We start from the raw sequence: 21,079 nt of genomic DNA, 5'->3' as shown, positions 1-21,079 counted from the left end.
ATCTGATATCAGGATGGTTATTAAAATTTCTGAGCATTTCCCCCAGTATTGTCCTGAAGGCTTTTCCCAAGAGGCAGGAACTAATTATTGGTAGAGATACTTATTTGATACAGTTTCTACATAACCCAGAGAACAGAGTTTAGTTCAATTATAGTATTTACTCATTGGCTGTGGTTACTGTACACTCTTTCCTGTCCTTTATTTAGAAAAACAAAGGAAAGTTTGGCTTGTGTTGTTTTAAATCAGTAGGAATTGGAAATACGGTATTCTAAAATATGACAGATTGCAGCAAAACCAACCCTTGAGAGTTTTTATTTCCCTTTGCCAAACTTTGAAAGGTACATAAAGTAAATATTATCTGTGGCACCCATAAAAGTTTAATTAACTAAATTAAAGTATTGCTACTGTTCAGTGGTGTTAATTTTTTTGCCCATACATGAGTGAATTTTACCAGCACCAAAACACCTTCTAGGTGAAACAGCAAAATGCGGTCAGCAGTGCATTAATGCCGCCACTTCATTATATCTATGAACATGATGTAAGCTTGATTATAATCAAATCAGTCATCTAGCCTCTTGCTTCTCACTGCAAAATGAGATAAATTAACTACCAGCTACAACCATGGATGGAATATTAATGTATACAATGCCCTGAGGATACCCCTCTATGTAGTACATGACACCTTATGAAAAAGTTCTAGTTCCAAGCTTTGAGATTGTGAACCAAAACTGAGCAATTCCAGAAAGGGTGAATTCAGTGAGACACCCTACACTAAATCTGAACATATTTCCAGATACCACATTTGGTAGACACCATTAAGATGTACGTAATCTTTACCCCAGACTGCTCTACACCCAGACACAAACAAACAGAGATTAGTGACCGGAACCATGTAATTTGCTGGCCCTGCCTCCAGACCTCCCTGCCTCCTTTCATACTGGGAACTTGTGGAGAGCAAAAGGACAGCTCCTTAACATTCCAGGAGTGAAGATCACCTGCACACCTGCTCTCCTCTTCCTGGAACGCCCATGCGTTGTGGCACTCTTCTGGTTCCTCTATGTTCATGGCCTTCCAGATCATGCAAGATAGAGACAGCGTGGCAATGGGACATAGGGGGCAGTACCATAAAATATTTATATTCTAGGGGCATTGCAAATATATAATGTCTACATGCTTTGAAACTGCAATATGTTGCAAGTTATAACATACTCTACAGTCCTGGTTTAATAGCAAAGGAAGTGACATTAAGCTTGAAAAGGGAAACTGCAGCTTTCATTAGCTCTTCCCAACCTGAAGAAAACTAAGCACAGCATGTGCCCTGACTAAAACCACAGGGCACTGCGGTCTTATAAAAATCAGAATTGTGTGACATTCCTGGGTTGCTTTTTGGTAGACCACAGCATCTGAGCACAGAGTGAGCAACCGAAGACATTTGGTCATTTGATTACAAACTAACTGAATTCTGAGCCTCACAACAATCTAGAGTAGCTCATGCAGCACTTGAAACACAGCATACTACAGTACTTGCCAAACAGAATAGGACAAAAACACAAGGGAAAAAAATGATATTTTCAAATTTCTAAGAAGATATCACTATTAACAAGATCTCTGTCTTAGGCATTTCTATATTTCCCATCACCCTGGAATCTGAGCACTGCAATGGAGTGTAAATAAAATAAATGTAAAGCTTTAACTACAAAGGAATTGGTGGTGTCCTTTTAAAAACAGCATAAAGATTTACATTTCACACAAGAGACTCAAGTTTTGATTTCACCTTCTACTCTTGCATTAACGATTTAAGCATCCTGTATTACAAGGTTCTCACTTACCGCATGGGAAGTCTTGGAGAGCTCCTCTCTGGAACCAGCAATTCCAGCTCCAGTATAATCTGATAGGAAGCAGCTGAGCAGACGAGACCCCTGGCAAAGAAAAAAGGTGTAAACGCCAGCTCTTGCATCTATGACACTGAGAAATATTCTCCTAAGAGAAGTGAAAGAAGTCTCATCATTTGACAGTTAAAACTAGACTACAATGAATAAACCACCAATATATCAGAGTACCCTATACGGCGTTACACCTACAAACATACTAGCTAAGTATGTTGCATCCTCCTCTAGCAGCTTGTTTGTACAGAGAATAAGACCCCATTACTGCTTCTAACTGCATATTTCAAAGTAGCTGAGGGCTTTTATGATGAAGGTCCTAGTCCTATCCTTGCTGACAACATGTTAGGGTTTGAGGGCTCATTATACAAAAAGACTAACTAGAAAATATAAACAGTACTTTTTTCATTTTTAACTGTTAGAATTCTATGAAGACCAAGCATTTGTCTCTCATTCACCCTTAATTCTACACTCACTATTACAGTACCTAAACTCCAGGCACACTGAAAATCCAAATCCACAAACTGGTCAACAAGGGGAATGAAAGAAGACAGCACTCTTCAATAACTACATCCAAACTCAGGGAGAGGCCCAAGGTCACTCCTTGCCAAGCCACTGGGGTAACTTTAGCTATTCTATTTAAATAGAAAATTGAAAAAAAATTGGGCCTATAATATATAAAATGCATATAATGTTGGTTATACAAACACTGTCACAGTCCATCTGAGATAAAATTCATGGCATTAAGAATATGATAATTGCAGGATGTTTCAAACATTCAGCTCTCTGTGAAAAGCTGAGTGTCTGAAGATGAGGATTTATAAATTGCAAATAAAAGAACCCGTCCCTAGTTATATCAAGCAAATGAGCAGCATGTTGACAGATATTAAATCCTACTGCATACATAATCCCCTTAAACCTGTACCAGTGAAGCCGAACAGTGAATTTACAAATTTATCCATCCCTCATGTTCAATACAAAATCATTTAACTAAAAAAAAATAAAACAACAAAGGGTGCGGAACAGGGTGGCCAATAGGTTTCCATCCTAGGGGTCTGCAGACCACAGGTTAAAAACCACAGTTCTGTGTAGATCAAAAAGCAAAATTAAAAGAAATAGTGGATATTGTGTCTCTCAGAAAAAAATTAGGGGCAAATTGTAATGCCACATCTGCTATGACAATGGTAGATTATATTAAAATTGGACAATCTGTGACAATCATTTACAGACAAACAGATTACGATAGACAAGACAGACAAATGCTCGGGGAAAGAGGCATACTTAGATTGTAAGTAGGGCTCTCGATTAATCGCAGTTAACTCAAAAAAATTAATTGTGATTAAAAAAATTAATCACAATTAATTGCACTTTTAATTGCACTGCTAAATAATAGACTACAATTGAAATGTATTAAATATTTTTGGATTTTTTTTTACATTTTCAAATATATTTATTTCAATTACAATGCAGAACACAAAGTGAACAGTGCTCACTTTATATTATAATTTTATTACAAATATTTGCACTGTAAAAATGACAAAGAAAGAGTATTTTTCAGTTCACCTCATACAAGTACTCTAGTGCAATCTCTTTATCGTGAAAGTGCAAATTACAAATGTGGATTTTTTTGTTACATAACTGTACTCAAAAACAAAACAACTTAAAACTTCAGAGCCTACAAGTCCACTCAGTCCTACTTCTTGTTCAGCCAATCGCTAAGAGAAATAAGTTTGTTTACATTTACAGGAGGTAATGCTGTCCACTTTTTATTTACAATGTCACCTGAAAGCGAGAACAGGTATTCGCATGGCACTTTTGTAGCTGGCGTTGCAAGGTATTCACATGCCAGATATGCTATACATTTGTATGCCTCTTCATGCTTCCATCATCATTCCAGAGGACATGCTTCCATGCTGATGCTTGTTAAAAAAATAATGCATTAATTAAATTTATGACTGAACTCCTTTGGGGAGAATTGTATGTTTCCTGCTGTTTTACCTGCATTCTGCCATATATTTCATGTTATAGCAGTCTCAGATGATGATCCAGCACATCTTGTTCATTTTAAGAACACTTTCAGTGAAGATCTGACAAAATGCAAAGAAGGTACCAATGTGAAATTTCTAAAGATAGCTACAGCACTCGACCCAAGGTTTAAGAATCTGAAGTGCCTTCCAAAATCTGAGAGGGAGAAAGCTTTCATAAGTCTTAAAAGCACAACTCTGATGTAGAAACTACAGAACCCGAACAACCAAAAAAGGAAAATTAACATTCTGCTGGTGGCATCTGAGTCAGATGATGAAAATGAACATGTGTCGGTCCACACTGCTTTGGACTGTTATCTAGCAAAACCCACCATCAGCATGGACACATCCTCTGGAATGTTGGTTGAAGCATGAAGGGACATATGAATCTTTAGAATATCTGGGAGGTAAATATCTTCCGACACCAGCTAGAACAGTGATATGTGAATGCCTGTTCTCACTTTCAGATGACATTATAAACAAGAAGCGGACAGCATTGTCTCCTGAAAATGTAAACAAACTTCTTTCTCTGAGCGATTGGCTGTACAAGAAATAGGACTACGTGGACTTTCTGGGCTCTAAAGTTTTACATTGTTTTATTTTTGAATGCAGTTTTTTGTACATAATTCTACATTTGTAAGTTCAACTTTCATGATAAAGAGATTCAGTACTTTTATTAGGTGAATTGAAAAATACTATTTCTTTGTTTTTTACAATGCAAATATTTGTAATCAAAAATAAATATAAAGTTAACACTGTACACTTTTGTGTTCTGTGTTGTTTTCTAAATTTTCAAATATTGATTTCAATTACATCAAAAAATATTTAAATAAATGGTAGGTTTCAGAGTAGCAGCCGTGTTAGTCTGTATTCGCAAAAAGAAAAGGAGTACTTGTGGCACCTTAGAGACTAACAGATTTATTTGAGCATAAGCTTTCATGAGCTACAGGTCACTTCATCGGATGCATTCAGTGGAAAATACAGTGGGGAGATTTATATACATAGAGAACATGAAACAATGCGTGTTACACACTGTAAGGAGAGTGATCACTTAAGGTGAGCTATTACCAGCAGGAGAGCGGGGGGTGGGGAGGGAACCTTTTGTAGTGATAATCAAGGTGGGCCATTTCCAGCGAACGTCTGAGGAACAGTGGGGGGGGGGGGGGAGGGTGGTGGTGAACGGCTGCACCAAGCAATGGAGTCCCAGAATCGCAAAAGAACTCCAGCATGGACCGAATGGGAGGTACGGGATCTGATCGCTGTATGGGGAGAGGAATCCATGCTATCAGAACTCCGTTCCAGTTTTCAAACTGCCAAAACATTTGTAAAAATCTCTCAGGGCATGAAGGACAGAGGCCATAACAAGGACCCGAAGCAGTGCCGCGTGAAACTTAAGGAGCTAAGGCAAGCCTACCAGAAAACCAGAGAGGCAAATGGCCGCTCCGGGTCAGAGCCCCAAACATGCCGCTTCTGTGATGAGCTGCATGCCATTTTAGGGGGTTCAATCACCACTACCCCAGCCCTGTGCTTTGACTCCGTCAATGGAGTGGGAGGCAACATGGAAGCAGGTTTTGGGGACGAGGAAGATGATGAGAAGGAGGTTGAAGATAGCTCACAGCAAGCAAATAGAGAAACAGGTTTTCCCGACAGCCAGGAACTGTTTCTCACCCTTGACCTGGAGCCAGTACCCCCCAAACCCACCCAAGGCTGCCTCCCGGACCTGCCAGGCAGAGAAGGGATCTCTGGTGAGCGTACCTTTTTAAATTATCTAGCACATGGATCTCAAACTCGCATCACCACGAGGGCCACATGAGGACTAGTACATTGACCCAAGGGCTGCATCACTGACACCTTCTCACATAAAAGGTACAAAAGCCCGCCCCCCCCCACCGCCCCTACCCACTCCGCCCCTTCCATGAGGCCCCACCCTACCCCGCCTCTTCCCACCCTTTCCCCACCCCCATTCCAACCCCTTTCCCAAAGTCCCCACCCCAACTCCACCCCGTCCCTGCCCCTATTCCAACCCCTTCCCCAAATCCCCGCCCCTGCCCTGCCTCTTCTCCGCCTCCTCTTCTGAGAGCGTGGCTCCCCGCTCCTCCCCCCTCCCACCTGGAAAGCGCTAAGTGCCACCAAACAGCTGTTTGGCTGCGGGAAGCGCCTCAAGGTAGGCAGAGGAGCAGGAACGCAGCGTGCTGGGGGGAGTGGAGCTTGGCGACTGCAGGAAATAACTCCCAGGGGGCGGGGGGTGCAGGGAGCTCGTGGGCCACAGAAAATAACCCTGTGGGTTGCATGCAGCCCACGTGTTTGAGATCCCTGCTCTGGCACATCAGTAAAAAAGAGTTAATGCACCAACATATATATTTCATGCTGAAGTAAAACTGATGCTATGCTATTCTTCGTCAGAGTAAAATAATCTTAATAGCTTTTTTGGTTCAAATCATTATTTCTAATTAGATCAGCTGTTAGTTGATGGCTCCAATTATGATGTGCAGCATAATAAAACGGGGAACAAATCAATCAAAATACATGCTTTAGAGATCATATCTATTTACAGGAACAGAATTGGTTTAAAAAAAAAAAGAGCCAAAAAAAACCCCACACAACCTATAAACAAAACACACACCCTAAGGTGCGCCTCTTTACACAGATAATGGGAAGAGAACATCACAACACCCACACATTGTTCTTGCTATCTCAGAGGAGATTAGAGTAAGATTTTCTCCTATCACCTCAAGTACAAAAGAATACCTCTTCATTATAAAACAATTGATTTAGATGTATATTGCAGATAGGTGACATATTTTCCTGTATGTTCAGGGCAAGTTTTCTGTGAAGGAACCAAGTAATCAATAGTATCAAGGAACTGAAAGATTCCTGACAACCCTCATGGCATTTGAGTCAGACAAGAGACCAAATGCACTTTTGTGAGGTCACAACTACAACTGGGTTCAATAAAGAATTAGGTAAGTTCATGGAGGATAGGTCCATCAATGGCTACTAGCCAAGATGGTCAAGGGTGGAACCCCATGCTCTGGGTGTCCCTAGCCTCTGACTGCCAGAAGCTGGGAGTGGATGACAGGCGATGGATCACTAGATAATTGCTCTAGTCTGTTCATTCCCTCTGAAGCACATGGCCATTGTCAGAAGACAGGACGCTGAACTAGATGGACCATTGGTCTGACCCAATATGGCCATTCTCATGTTCTTCTTTACAATATGTACTAAAAAACGTCCCCCATCTCTATTGTTTGGGCCACTGCAGTAGAATGGGCTGTAAAATCTCCAGTCATCAACAGAATTCTTTCCCTATTTATCATCCAGTATGCCAAAACTCTGATCTCTCAGGCCATAATACGACAAGTAGTTGTGCATAATTAAATCTACACTGATAGACTAACTGTCACAGAGTATCACAGAGATAAGGCAGGTTTAAAAATAATTTTATCTGTAATCCAGAGTTATCTACAGTACAGTTAACAGTGTTTTGAACCAAGAGAATACATTTTCTTTTTAAAAGGCAGAACCACCAGAGCTTCTCCTCCCTTCCACAACCTAGGTTTTACAAGAAGAAAAACACTGTTGTGCTCTGAATCTCCTTTGTAATGCTGTATCAAAATGTGTTCACTGACTCTGAAGGATAAGGAGAGGACCAGGTACATAGTAAGAAAGCTATGCATTTTCCATCAACGATAGAAGCTGTAATTTGTATTCCTCTCCTATGGTCCTTTTAATACACATTTTTAACTACATGGGCAAATAGAAGCTAGGTTTCCATATTTCCCTTGTTTTATTCACTCCATATTTAAAAGAACAAACAAATGAATCTGCTGAATCACAGAGGACAACACCACATGAATAGAATAATGGCAAAATTTATAGTTTGTCAGGTATTCTTATAACAATTACATTTTAGAAAGCCTGCAAATATCTTAAGGGTAAATTTAAATATGTAGGCAAGCACTTCTGGTGGAATAGCAACAAACACATCATGCTGCATAGTAAAAGTCTGGAAACAAATAATGCTTTTAGTTCTTCCCCATCCTGGATCAGTTTATAATGGAAATAATTGTACCCTTGGCTGAACTGTCCTTTAGAACCTACCATACATCAGTACTTGTAACAGCATTTGAAACAGTTTGCACCGAAATAGATGGAAGACGGTTTTGCATCCCCACTCAAGGCAGCAATTAGAAACTGTGCTTGACACCTGTTAGAGGGTAATAGCAACCCCAGTTTCAGCTAATATGATTGTAACTACTATAGAACAATAAAGTGTTCCAGTGTAGACAGAATTCTTTACAAATAATCATATTTGACTATGATCATAATCATGGATTTTCTTTTCTGTGCATGGGAAATACTTCAAGGAAAGTGCTAGAGTAGCCCACACTTTAAATGTGTACTTCATCTGATTCAAGTGAGCCTTTTCCAAGAAGAGGGCACCTCTGACCATCATCATAGCATGGTAAACATTAATTGTTTTCTTCCCAAGGAAATTACAATATTAACTAGCAGTTTGGAAAAACACCCTTAGAAAGGCAGGTAGGCCAAAAGGTGAAGGAGCATACCAGTAACATTGTCTGCTGCATGTGAAGCAGAGATCTATCCTCTGGGAGGTGCATTTAATAATATGTAGACAAGTGTTCTTTACATCTACTGATAGAAAAAAAGTCCTTTGTAAATTACTGCTATGGAGGAATTTAGGGTCTCCATCCCTGAACTATGGCTTCAGAAGGAATCTGTTCAAGAGCTTGTGGTTGAGTGCACTTCTGTCTTTGGAACGCTTCGGCACTAGGATGGAGTAGAGAGCTAAGCCTTCTTGTTCCCTGGGAGATTGATTGGCATTCTGCAGTCTTCATATTCTGATATTTCAAATCAGTTGGATGAAGAGGAAGAGGTCAATAAAATTGGTTTTGGAATTGCATTTACTTCTAAGGTGTAAGCCAGGCTATATGTCTCTGCCTAAGAGTCACTCTCTTGCTGTAGTACTACGTACTTTCAAAGAAACAACACTTTGAAATTTCCTGCTAATTGCCCTCTGTTTGGGGGATCACCTCACACAGAGTTAGGCTGTAGTCATGCTTCTTTGAAAGAAGGAAATACCCAGATGCCTCTCATGCTACTTGGTGTATTTAATCAGGAAGCTGGACATACCTCCGCTAATTTTAGGCTGGATCAAAGGATTGTCAATACCCATAAACTCTAAAATTTCTTTTTGAGCTGCAAGGCCTCAGATTTTTATTTTTTTTAAATGAGGTTCCCATGACACATCTATTTATAGTCACCACAACACCTACCCACTGGGACACTTAAGTTACCAGCTGCCTGGGGTTTGGCTTTCCATGGCATCAGGCAGAGCTGGTATTGTTGTTGAGAGATCGTTACAGCTCTTTGCTCTTACTGTAAATCTCAGGTAGGAGTACAGGAGGTGGGGACGCAATTTCACAACAGAAATCGGACCATGCAGGCCTGGCTCTAGCACAAAACATGGAGACAGCAGAGGTAGGAAGCGCTGCTGAAGTGACCTTGTTTCTATTACTACATTATTCTTTTGACTAACGACTTACCATGTCTTTAACCAGACATTAGATTGATACTCCCACAGTTGATGCCAATCAGAACAGGTTTCTTGCAAATGGATTAATTCCCCTTCTCTCTGATGCTTCCTTTTACAGAAGGCCTAGATGAAGGAATACAGAGTCCACATAAAACTCCTGAGAATACTTTCAAATTATTCTTCCTCAGAACACTGATTCTGAGATTCTTCTTGGTGAGTTCTAACCCCAGGTCTGAAATAAGTGGAACACTAGAAATGTTCACCCTTGAGATGATCTCTAGGTGGGCTCCTTAAGCTTTATAGGTGATCCCTAAGTGTGTTTGAGGGAGGGGTGCAGGGAAGTCTTCACATGTGGCAGCTATTTCGACTCACTGAATCCCACCATGAGTCAAGCAGAGTTACACAAAGGTTGATGCACACCTTTTTAAAGGGTCTGGGGAAATAGTCAGAAATAAACGGTGAGCCAAGAGGCTCCTTATCATCTGCTCATTCCTCCATGTCTGGGACATTTTCCTCTCATCCCTCCAGAGCTAGCTGTATGGAAGGGGTAGAGAAAATAGCGTGACAATGGCCAACCTGCAGCATAAGCAGGGTCCCTTTAGTCCAGCAGGTGTGGCAACAGCCAACCCGTGATGTTTAAAAGAATCCAATTAGCCCAGGCATTTCTGCCAAATTTTCTATCCCTCCGGTTGTCCATGAAGTGCTCCTGCCAGAGAGGCCGGCCCAAACATGTTGTGCTGGAACCTGCTGTCTCAAGAAGGAGGTGTTTGCTGCAGAGCCCAAAGGCTAAGTAGCAACCCAGTAATGCTTAGAATTTAACAAACAAACTAAAGAGGATCCATTCTGGTTGTTTTGTTCTCTTATTGCTCTGAGAACAGCATCTGGTAAAGCCTTCCTGCAGTAACTGGGGTCAATCTACACTAGCTGGATTTCAGGGATGTGATCACTCCCAGCCTGCCTTGACTGGCGGCAGATACCAGACCTGTTAAAGAGCTGCAAGGAATAAGAACCATTGTAATGGATCTGCAGAATTTCCCTATGGTATCATATGTCCACAAGATGTTGCTATTACAACTGCTCCTTAAAATGTAACAAGGAGATCCAAAGTTTGCTACCTCATTATATACTGCTTACAGTTCCTAAGCATTTGCGTCTAGATTTAGAGGGTTGTATTTTTTTAAAAATCATACACACTTAAACTTGCAGGCTAAAAATAGCTTTAATCTTGACATATTACATTAGGATGAAAGACGGACTTTAGAGGGGCTAGTGCAGTATCTCAGAAATGCATACAGAAGGCTACTGCAGTGTACGGGTAGCCATGTTGGTCCTAGGATATTAGAGAGACAAGGTGGGTGAGGTAATATCTTGTATTGGACCAACTTCTGTTGGAGAGAAAGAGATCAGGTCTGTGTGGCTCGAAAGCTTCTCTCTCTCTCAAAGAAGTTGGTCCAATATAAGGTATTACCTCACACACCTTGCTTCTCTCCAAAGGCTAAGTTTATTATGGTATATGCACTGACACGTCTGTAGCTGAGTACCAATCAATGTACAGCACATTTATGCAGGACAAGAAACCTTGTACTCTTTACGGACATAGCAGTCTTAGAATCTGGGACAACTGTTAGCATTATGCAGGGATGAAAAACAGTTTTAGGAGTTTTTGAGACCAAGGCTGAAGAGTCAGATTAGAACTGAATGGCAGGAATTTGGCCTGATTGTAAGATCCTTGGGCAAAAAGACATTATACAGGTTGTCAAATTATGTTCAACTATATATATTGTGACAGGGTCAGGCCAGATGGCTATAGGAGAGTAACAGAAGGCAGATATATTAGCCCCAGGCTAAGTAGGTCCCTTTTCCTGGGGTAAGGTAACAGGAAAGGTTGTAGAACAATCAGGAACCTTCTGGAGACAATTAAGACAGGCTGATTAGAACACCTGCAGCCAATCAAGAAGCTGCTAGAATCAATTAAGGAAGGCTAATCTGGGCACCTGGGTTTTAAAAAGGAGCTCACTTCAGTTTGTGGTGTGCATGTGAGGAGCTGGGAACAAGAGGCACTAGGAGCCAAGAGTGAGAACGTGGACTGTTGGAGGACTGAGGTGTACAAGCATTGTTGGACACCAAGAGGAAGGTCCTATGGTGAGGATAAAGAAGGTGTTTTGGGAGGAAGCCATGGGGAAGTAGCCCAGGGAGTTGTAGCTGTTGCACAGCTGTTCCAGGAAACACTCTAGACAACTCCACAGGGCCCTGGGCTGTAACCCGGGGTAGAGGGCGGGCCCAGGTTCCCCCCAAATCCTCCCAACTCCTGGTCAGACACAGGAGGAGTCAACCTGGACTGTGAATTCAGAAAAACAGCCAAGCTGAGGGCTGCCATGAAGCTCCAAGGCAAGCATATCCACCAATAAGCGCAAGACCCACCAAGGTAGAGGAGGAACTTTATATATATATGAATTATGTTCAACTATATTTTTTATGTTTATATATATATTTACACACACACACACACGACACTCCACATTGTTGGGCACTGTGTTAGGCACAACCTTGAGCTGGAGTTTGGATTTCAAATAAGAAAGGATTAAACAAAATGTATTTTGAAAGACATTTCTGAATGTTACTATTCAGGTCCCCCAAAGGCAACTTTGAGTTCTTGATGACACCTTTGAGGCAAGAGGTTTATTTGCAGGGTATCTACCGTGTACACTGAAAGGCAAGTCAGGCCAGTGCTCCAAAGTCAGTGATCAAGATCATTACTTAGCTGTCACCTACAACAAACCAAAGCAGAAGCAGCAGAGAGCACAGAAATGCTTTTTATACAATCACAGCAGCAATAATATCTCATTTTAATTTACTTGAGAGAATGGGACCAAACCACCTCTGCCACCCACCCTAAAAAAATGTGTTTTCTTTTCAGACAACCTAATTTGAAGTCTTAAACGCCACTGAGCAAGGGATCAGCATTTCTCTCCCTCCCTGCCTGAACCAATTCCATTTTAGCCAATAACTCTCTGCTTCCCTAAATACCCGTTTGCCATTTCAACTGGACACAGTGTTATTATTCTTCCTCACTTCATGCCCTAAAACCTGTTCTAGAAGGCTGCTGTGAGCAGCAGCTGCTTTGTTTCACAGCAGAGGTGACTGCATTTCAGTGTTAGTCAGTGAGCACTACATTTCCTTTGGCCACCTTACAAGTGTGCTGCGGGACACACTTAGTGGGGCCAACCCAACCTCTGTAACAGTCATCCCCAAACTTTTTACCTCATGCCCTCTCCTTACCCATGTCCATGCCTCCCCACCCCAAACCGGAGCTGGGACCAGGGGAGATGTGGACAGGAGTAAGAGGGCTAAAGCTGGGGGTGTGGAGTCAGGAGCGGAGCTAGGGGGCATTCCCTCCCCACCCCCTGTGGGGGATGGCCCAGGCCCTAGCTGTACCTAACCCTCTAGGATTGTCCTGGAGTCTCCAGGAATTAAAAAGATTAATCTTTAATTAAATATTATGTCATGTGATGAAACCTCCAGGAATCCGTCCAACCAAAATTGGCAACCCGAGCTGCACCCCTCCCCGAATGTTCCTCTGTGCCCCCCCCAAGGGGTGCACCCCACGGTTTGGGGAACCTCTGCTCTATAATGAGGCAAGACTCTTGCCTCATTACTGAAAAAATACCATAGGACTGGATCTGGCAAGGCCCATCTTCCTGTGTGTGGTATTCCATGAGAGAAAGGTTTACAGGGTCAGACTCCTAGTCTGTAGTGACTGCAAGATCCTTGGGCAAAAAGGCGTTTTAAAAGAACAAAGTAGCATTTTATTAGACACAATTGCTCAGGTAGAAAAAGTCTCAATCAAAACTTTAATACACAACATCCAAAATCGATTATGGGAAACTGTAAAGATAAGGGGGAGATTTTCAAAGGCATGATGTGCAGTTAGGCACCTAACTCTCACTGAAAGTCAGTGGCAGATGCACAATGAATGCCCTGTGCCTTTGAGCATGTCCCACAGTACAATATCAGACACCAGAGAGAGCCCATTAAGTTAAATAAATACAATGGGGAAAAAACACACCAATGAGCAATGACTTTTGCTAGATTTGAGACAAGCTGTTAAATGTACAGGTGATAAAACCTTATCTAGGTACCTGTATGGCTCACAATCACTTAACTATCCAAGTTTTTAGTAATAACCTTCTAGACACAAATTACCCTCAAATAGTTGCCAACAGCTCGAAGATGAGTACCTGAGGGACAATTCTCCAGATAAAATGACAGGCTGGGGTGCATTCTGGTGGATGTCAGAGTATTTTCAGAAGTGTTGGTGTTTGGCTAACCATCCAGAAATTTAACTAGATAAACATTCAGAAGAAGTTTATCTGGATATACTGAGACACACAGACAAGGCTACCTGAACCCTATTTTCAAACTCCCCTCTCCATCTTCACATTTGTCCTTAGGGAAAAGTCCTCAGGGGCTGTGAGAAGAAGCTGAATACTAGAGGGTACGCTGTCCCCAAGGCATGAAGAATTTGTAAGATTGCCGCATACGTTCTATTTTGGTTCTTCAACCAAAAGAAAAGTATTTTTGGTCAACAAATATTTTTGAATAATAAAGATAATTGTTGCAACTTGACAGAGAGAGTAGAGTAATATGATTTTTTTAAATGAAAACATAACCTAAACAGGATTTGAACACTGTACCTGAAATATAAGTCCAATTGTATCTACAATAAGATTTTTGCTGAAGTATCACTGAGAAGCACAAGAATATTATTAATGCAAGAGCTACACATTTCAAACAAAAGTCTCAATCCTACAATCTGGTGAAGGTGAAGTCCAACATAGATCAGATATCATGATGAGGACCAGAGTGTCCCCCCAGTTAATGCATTTATATGTTAATTATATATTTCAGTTGTCTTCAGCTAAAGATGGAAGAGGAAGAAGGAAAACTTTCCTACTTTGAGCTATAAATGCCTCCAAAAGTCAGGCAATTTATCTGTCTACTATGTCATTTGTCTCTCTTGATCCCAGAATAATTTTTAATGTATCTTAAGCAAGTCCCCATATATATGAAAGGATTATGGGGAAAAATAAGTGTTGCAAAAATTAAGAAACTTTGTGATGTTGGTGTCTCTTGCATAGTAGCATAAACTGCTAGTTGAAAGTTAGGTGCGTGAAGCGTATTAGAACTAACTTTTGATCAACCACAGCTTGGGCATGAACTTTGAGACCTTCCCACTAGGTTTCTTTAGGGAGAGAAGCAAAGCTTAATGTTGCATGTTTCTCCACATAAGCAAATACATATCATGCAGGACCAATCTATCCTTTCATTAGGTTGGCGAAGTTGCCTTTGCTGATGGGAAGATGGGTGGGGAAATCAGCGGCAGTGAGAAACATTCTAGGATATGCTATTCGGGGAGGTTTAACCAAAGCTCTATTCCCTGCAATGAAAAGTTAAAGGCCCGGCCCCTCATCCAGCATAGGGGGTGAAAGTCTATGATATCTGAGCTCCACCTCAGAGGCAGAATGACACAGGAAGACAAATCCTGGCATATTTTTATTCTGTTTTCCAGCTCAAAAAAGTTTGTTGCCTCAAAATTGAGCTCAATTTTGAAGAGTTCCCATCACAGATCTCATTTAACTCCTCTCATCTAGAGCACCGATCCTACACCAGTGCTGCTTCTGGAGGGACCAATTTGAAATGTCAATGGACATATGACCAGAAGACTCAGGTGGCACTGGTGTTTTCTAAACATTTTTAAACGACTTTAAAAGGTATGGGGAAACAAGTGGGGAAGGGGAAAAAGTTATGATTAATTTGGTTTGCCTCTTTTTGACATGAATGAGGTTGCTTCTAGTCAGCAACATTAGTTTAAAAGCAGAAAGAAGAGGGGTTGATATACTAGAAAATGCAAGTTAAAGAAGTCTCAGGAGCCAGAGACTATGAAGAGCAGGTCTGCAAAAGAGAAAGATATCCATAGAGACCAGCAGATGTACTAACACAAAGCGTGTCAAGACAGCTGTTTTTCCCCACTTATCCATAGTAATAAGATGAAGTTAAACATAGAAGAAGGAATAGGAGAACATATGTAATTCTCTGCACCTTCCTAAGAAAGGTCTGTGCAACTCAGACATATTGAGACGTGTCAGTTTTCCACGTTAACCCCAGCAAATAAGACAACTCATTTCCAAAATATAGTTTCTCAGTACAGTTGAGTAATATCAGAAAAATCAAGATGTTGAGGAGTATCTGCACATATCATAGCCATAACTCCTGGATGGCTTACAGTCTCGCATGGGAAACTACAAGAATACCAAAATATTTGCAAAAATCCTTTACTACTTTATCACTATATGCCATAATATACTGCACACTACAGCTATCCAAGTTAAATTAAGATGCTTTTTAGCTGTTATCTTTTTTTATCTATAGTTCCACTGGCTTGCAGAACTAATAAGATTTGTTCAGCAACAGAGTCAGTAAATGCCTAAAATACCCCTCCTGCAAAAACACCACCATTTCCTGTGATATGCTGTGGCTCTCTTGACAGGCTAGGATGATTGAAAATCATCTAATTACTTAAATTACTACGGCCTGTTTGCAAAGCTAAGATGGTTGGTCTTTTTAAACCATCTCAAGGCAGAGTAAAAAGCAACTATAAAGAATACCTATATAAAGAATATATTACATAGAATTCAGTAAGGTTTCCTTTTTCTTAGTCTCCTTTTATATCCTTGCTCATATATAACCACCAGCACAAGGGTACTGAGAAAACTAACTTTGTAAATCAAAAAGTACAGACTGCCAGTTGTTAAGGCAAAGCATGTCAATTCTTCCCTGCTGAACATTCAGCCTCATACACACTGGACCCCCTCTGGTATACCCCTCCGGCAATACCAAAACCCCCATCATCTGGTCATCGTAAAGCTGGCAAAAGGGGGAGGGCGGAGAAATCATGTTATAATTTGTCACACTGTTTACTCTAAGAAAAATGAAGTGGAGAATTTTTAAATGAGTAGCTTTTCCCTCCAGACCTCATTATGAAGGTGGGGGGGGGGGAAGGGAGGAAAGTCGATCAAAAGCTCTAATTCAGTTGCTACACTGGAGGCAGGATAAACCAGAAACAAATATAAATGCTAAGATGTGTGCATGACATGAAGCCTTCTCTTCTGTGTTTTTCAATCTTAAAACAAATTAACTCTGAATTCTCCAGCACTGTAGTGTGTGGAGATACATACACACACACACACTTCAGAGCTGGTACTGACAATGAAATATACATACACACACTATATAAACATCCACACATACAAATACACACATTCCAGACAAGATATTAGATAATGAGGTACTATCAAAATCTGTAAAAGTTACACTCTAAAATATTGCATATATAAATTATCAGGAGAGGGACAGAAGCACAAAATAAAAGAACAGAATACAGCATAGACTGCAGTCAGAGAAAAAGGTGATCCCAGCAGCAACTTTCTGGACAGAAATACTTCCCATTTCCAGTTCTCATCTGATTGAAATGAGGCAGCTGCATTAAAGCTTCCCTGCCACCACTATGTTACCACAATAGAAAGAAAGAAAAGCTCTTCTGTACCAGGCAGAGAACATCTTCTGAATCCATCCCTGCACCAGACACTAATATATAAATACCATCATTACCATCACCTTTCCAGACCACAGCAACAGATCGACCAAGCAATGCCCTCTCTCATCAGCTGCTACACATTAAATAAACTATCATATTAGTAAAATTACACTCTTCCTGCTGGAGTCTCTTTCCAATCTGGCTTCCCTTTGCACTGCTGGCAGGGTTGGTTTCCTCCCCCGCAATAGCGAGAGAATGGGGATGAGATTTGGTGGCAGCAAAATTCTCGCTCTGCAAGGGTTGCACTGCAGACAGTTCTCCACCCCACAGACCCCTTTCAAGGAGCTTAATTTCCCCCCACTAGCTAGAGCTAAAATGTGGTTGGTCGATTGGTTTAGGGGGGAAGGAGAGAATACATGCAATATCCTGTTAGGAGCATCCCACCAGGACAAGGAGCTTGGGGTAGAAGACTTGCATGCGGCATCTCCCCCCCCCCCTCCCAACACACTGCCAGGAGCAGCATCTGCCCCCTCCCCCGACACACACCCCTACAAGGAGCTCAGGGTAGGGGAATGGGACTTCAATGACATATCTGCCCCCCCTCCCCCCGCAAGGAGCTTAGGGTAGGGGAGTGTGAGTTCCATCCAGCATCTGGCCCCTTCCCACATACACTCTGCAAGGAGCTCAGTCAGGGTAGAGGAGGGGGGACTTGAATGCAGTATCTGCCACACAAACAGAATGGGACTTGCATGCAGCGTCTGGTCCCCTCCCCCCACACAAACATGCACACTGCACGGAGCTTGGGGTCGGGGAGCGGGACTTGAATGCAGCATCTAACCCCCTCCCCCCACACAAACACACTGCAAGGCACTCAAGGGGCTTCCACACACTATTCCCCCGCCAGCACTGCAGCATCCAACTCCCCGCTCCGGAGGGAGCTCTCAGCGGCGGTGGTGTCTACAGCGGTTCCCTCCTCCCCCCCTGCCGGGGGCACAAAGGCTCCGACTCGGCCCCTTCCTCTGCTGACCCCGCTCTGGGAGCAAAGCCCTAGCAAGCGCCAGTGCCGGGCTGGCTGCCGGGGCTTTACCTCCTCCCCCCTTACCTGGGCTGGGACTCTGCCGCCCCCTCGCCTCCACTCCTGCTCCTCACAGACCGAGCGGGACCAGCCGCACCAGCTCTATTGTGTGACTGCTTCAGAGCAGAGCCACACACGGAGACTACTAATGAACCCGGGAAGCTGAGTAGCAGCAGATACAGCCTCCTCCCCAGCAGCCCCGGGCTCTGCATGACGCATAACCAAAGGCCTGGAAGCTTTGAGGAAGGGAAGCCCAGTCCGCCTTTGGGGTCTGAGAGGCCTCAGCAAGCTGCCCCCCGGGTCCCCACTCATTAACATTTTACCCTATTCCCTGGCCCTCCCACAGTCAGCAGCAGAGAAAGAATCAGGGCAAACAGGACTTTCCTAATATAATCTTCCCCAGGTTCTCTATGATATTAACTGGAGATGGCCCCAAGCCCCAAAAATCAGAGTTCAGATTATTACCTTTCTGTCCCCTTTCCTCATAAAGTTTGGGAGCGTTTGATCCTGCGGTTTTGGTACAGATGCACCTCTACTATAAAGATATCCCATATCTAGCTGGGAAAAACAAACTACCTTTTTTTTAATAAGAACATAAGAATGGCCATACTGGGTCAGACCAAAAGTCCATCCAGCCCAGTATCCTGTCTACAGACAGTGGCCAACGGCAGGTGCCCCAGAGGGAGTGAACCTAACAGGTAATGATCAAGTGATCTCTCTCCTGCCATCCATCTCCACCTTCTGACAAACAGAGGCTAGGGACACCATTCCTTACCCATCCTGACTAATAGCCATTAATGGACTTAACCTCCATGAATTTATCCAGTTCTCTTTTAAACCCTGTTATAGTCTTAGCCTTCACAACCTGCTCGAGCAAGGAGTTCCACAGGTTGACTGTGCGCTGTGTGAAGAACTTCGTTTTATTTGTTTTAAACCTGCTATCCATTAATTTCCATTGGTGACCCCTAGTTCTTATATTATGGGAACAAATAAATAAATTTTCCTTATTCACTTTCTCCACACCACTCATGATTTTATATACCTCTATCATATCCCCCCTCAGTCTCCTCTTTTCCAAGCTGAGAAGTCTTAGCCTCTTTAATCTCTCCTCATATGGGATCCATTCTAAACCCCTAATCATTTTAGTTGTCCTTTTCTGAACTTTTTCTAATGCCAGTATATCTTTTTTGAGATGAGGGGACCACATCTGTCCGCAGTATTCAAGATGTGGGTGTACCATGGATTTATATAAGGGCAATAAGATATTCTTTGTCTTATTCTCTATCCCTTTTTTAATGATTCCTAACATCCTGTTTGCTTTTTTGACTGCCGCTGCACACTGCGTGGACGTCTTCAGAGAACTATCCACGATGACTCCAAGATCTTTCTCCCAATTAGTTGTAGCTACATTAGCCCCCATCATATTGTATGTATAGTTGGGGTTATTTTTTCCAGTGTGCATTACTTTACATTTATCCACATTAAATTTTATTTGCCATTTTGTTGCCCAATCACTTAGTTTTGTCAGATCTTTTTGAAGTTCTTCACAGTCTGCTTTGGTCTTAACTATCTTGAGCAATTTAGTATCATCTGCAAACTTTGCCATCTCACTGTTTACCCCTTTCTCCAGATCATTTATGAATAAATTAAATAGGATGGCTCCTATTCATATTAATATTTAATATTATGTACAGGTACGCTCCATTGCCAATGGATATGGTGATGAAGTATTTGCTCTGTATGGTGGACAAATAGCTAGAAAATGGGTGAAAAGAATCAATTGGATAATTTGCTTTAAAATATTGGGAAGTTAGTCAGATACATTATTCAACGAATTTTGGAATAGCTCTAATCACACACTCCCCTCCTCAGATTAGGAGGTTCATACCTGCCTACAAATGGTAAAGTCTGAGAGCTTCACCTCAGCTGCCAATAAGTTTTCTCTGCACTGTTTCAAAACAAATCAGACATACAATACATTTTTATATTAAAAAAATTCAGAAGACCACCAACTGGCAACAGAAGGGGTACTCTAAGGCTGGGAGTCAAGTGCTGTCCTTTGGGCCATGTTTGGCTTTTTGAGTCCAGTTCTAGTTTCTGCTGTAGCTCCTTTACAATGGTACGACTTTGGGGTTGCAAGGTGTCTGGTTTTCAACGATCAAGTCCGGTCAAAAAGGGGACCTGGCAGTATCTGGTCGGCACTGCTGACTGGACACTAAAAGTTCGGTTACCAGAGTAACCGCCATCAGCCTCCCCGCCGAGACGGCAGGAAGATAACAGAGAGCCTCAGCAGCATCTACAGGGGGCCTTTCATAGCCCGAGGAGATGGCTCTGGTTGAGGAGGGGGTTAGCCCAGGGTTGGGGAAGGGAATGCCTGCAGGTTCACAGTGACAGGCGAGGGGAGGGCAAGCTTCCTGAGCATGCTGGAGAGGCCACGGGAAGGAAGGAGGCAGCCCACTATCTGTGGGGTGCAGATGTCGGGAGAGGACCCATTTGGAAAGCAGCCCCTGGCCCTGCTCTGCTCACCCCGTCCGGGTAGCAGAGGGGCCTGGGCTTGGCGCACCGCACATGCCCACTTCCCCTGAAGGGCCAGCCTGGGCTGCCAGTCCCAGCTCCATGCATGACATGATCACCATCCAGGTAGGAGCCCGGCCACTCCCCTGGCAGTCCTCCCTGGCAACTCGGGCGTCTGCTCACTCCGGGTAGCAGAAGCTGGCAGGCTCTGGTGCTTTGCAAACAGCCCACCCCAGCTGTAGCCAAGGTAGCCAGGATCCAGGGCCCCCAGAGCCTCTCACTGTCATGTGCAGAGGAACGAGGAGTGGAGGCTCATTAAACCCCTCAGAAGAAGTAGGGAGACCCCAGAAATAATATTTCCATGTAAGTTTTCTGGAGCCAGCCAGGGTAAGCAGGTTGTGGCTGCCGAGGAAGGGCGGCTACAAACAATGG

General features: G+C 42.6%; 1 protein-coding gene across 8 annotated transcripts in view; it reads right to left on the bottom strand.

Annotated features, from left to right (window-relative positions):
- The window catches only part of APBA2 (amyloid beta precursor protein binding family A member 2), a 199,098-nt gene extending 180,792 nt beyond the window's left edge, over positions 1 to 18,306 (bottom strand). For 3 of the 8 annotated variants that reach the window (XM_084642435.1, XM_084642427.1, XM_084642428.1), the window contains exons 1-2: positions 18,161 to 18,306; positions 1,830 to 1,919 (exon numbers count right to left, since the gene is read on the bottom strand). The gene's annotated coding sequence lies outside the window, so the exon portion shown is untranslated. The other 5 variants (XM_084642429.1, XM_084642431.1, XM_084642432.1 and 2 more) reach the window with 5 other exon arrangements.
- Between the last annotated feature and the right edge of the window lie 2,773 nt (positions 18,307 to 21,079).

Source organism: Lepidochelys olivacea (genome assembly GCF_965140295.1).
Source record: "Lepidochelys olivacea isolate rLepOli2 genome assembly, chromosome: 10".
Taxonomy (NCBI): Eukaryota; Metazoa; Chordata; order Testudines; family Cheloniidae; genus Lepidochelys; species Lepidochelys olivacea.
The sequence above is the reverse complement of the archived record's forward strand: the minus strand, read 5'-3'. Positions and strand labels throughout refer to the sequence as shown.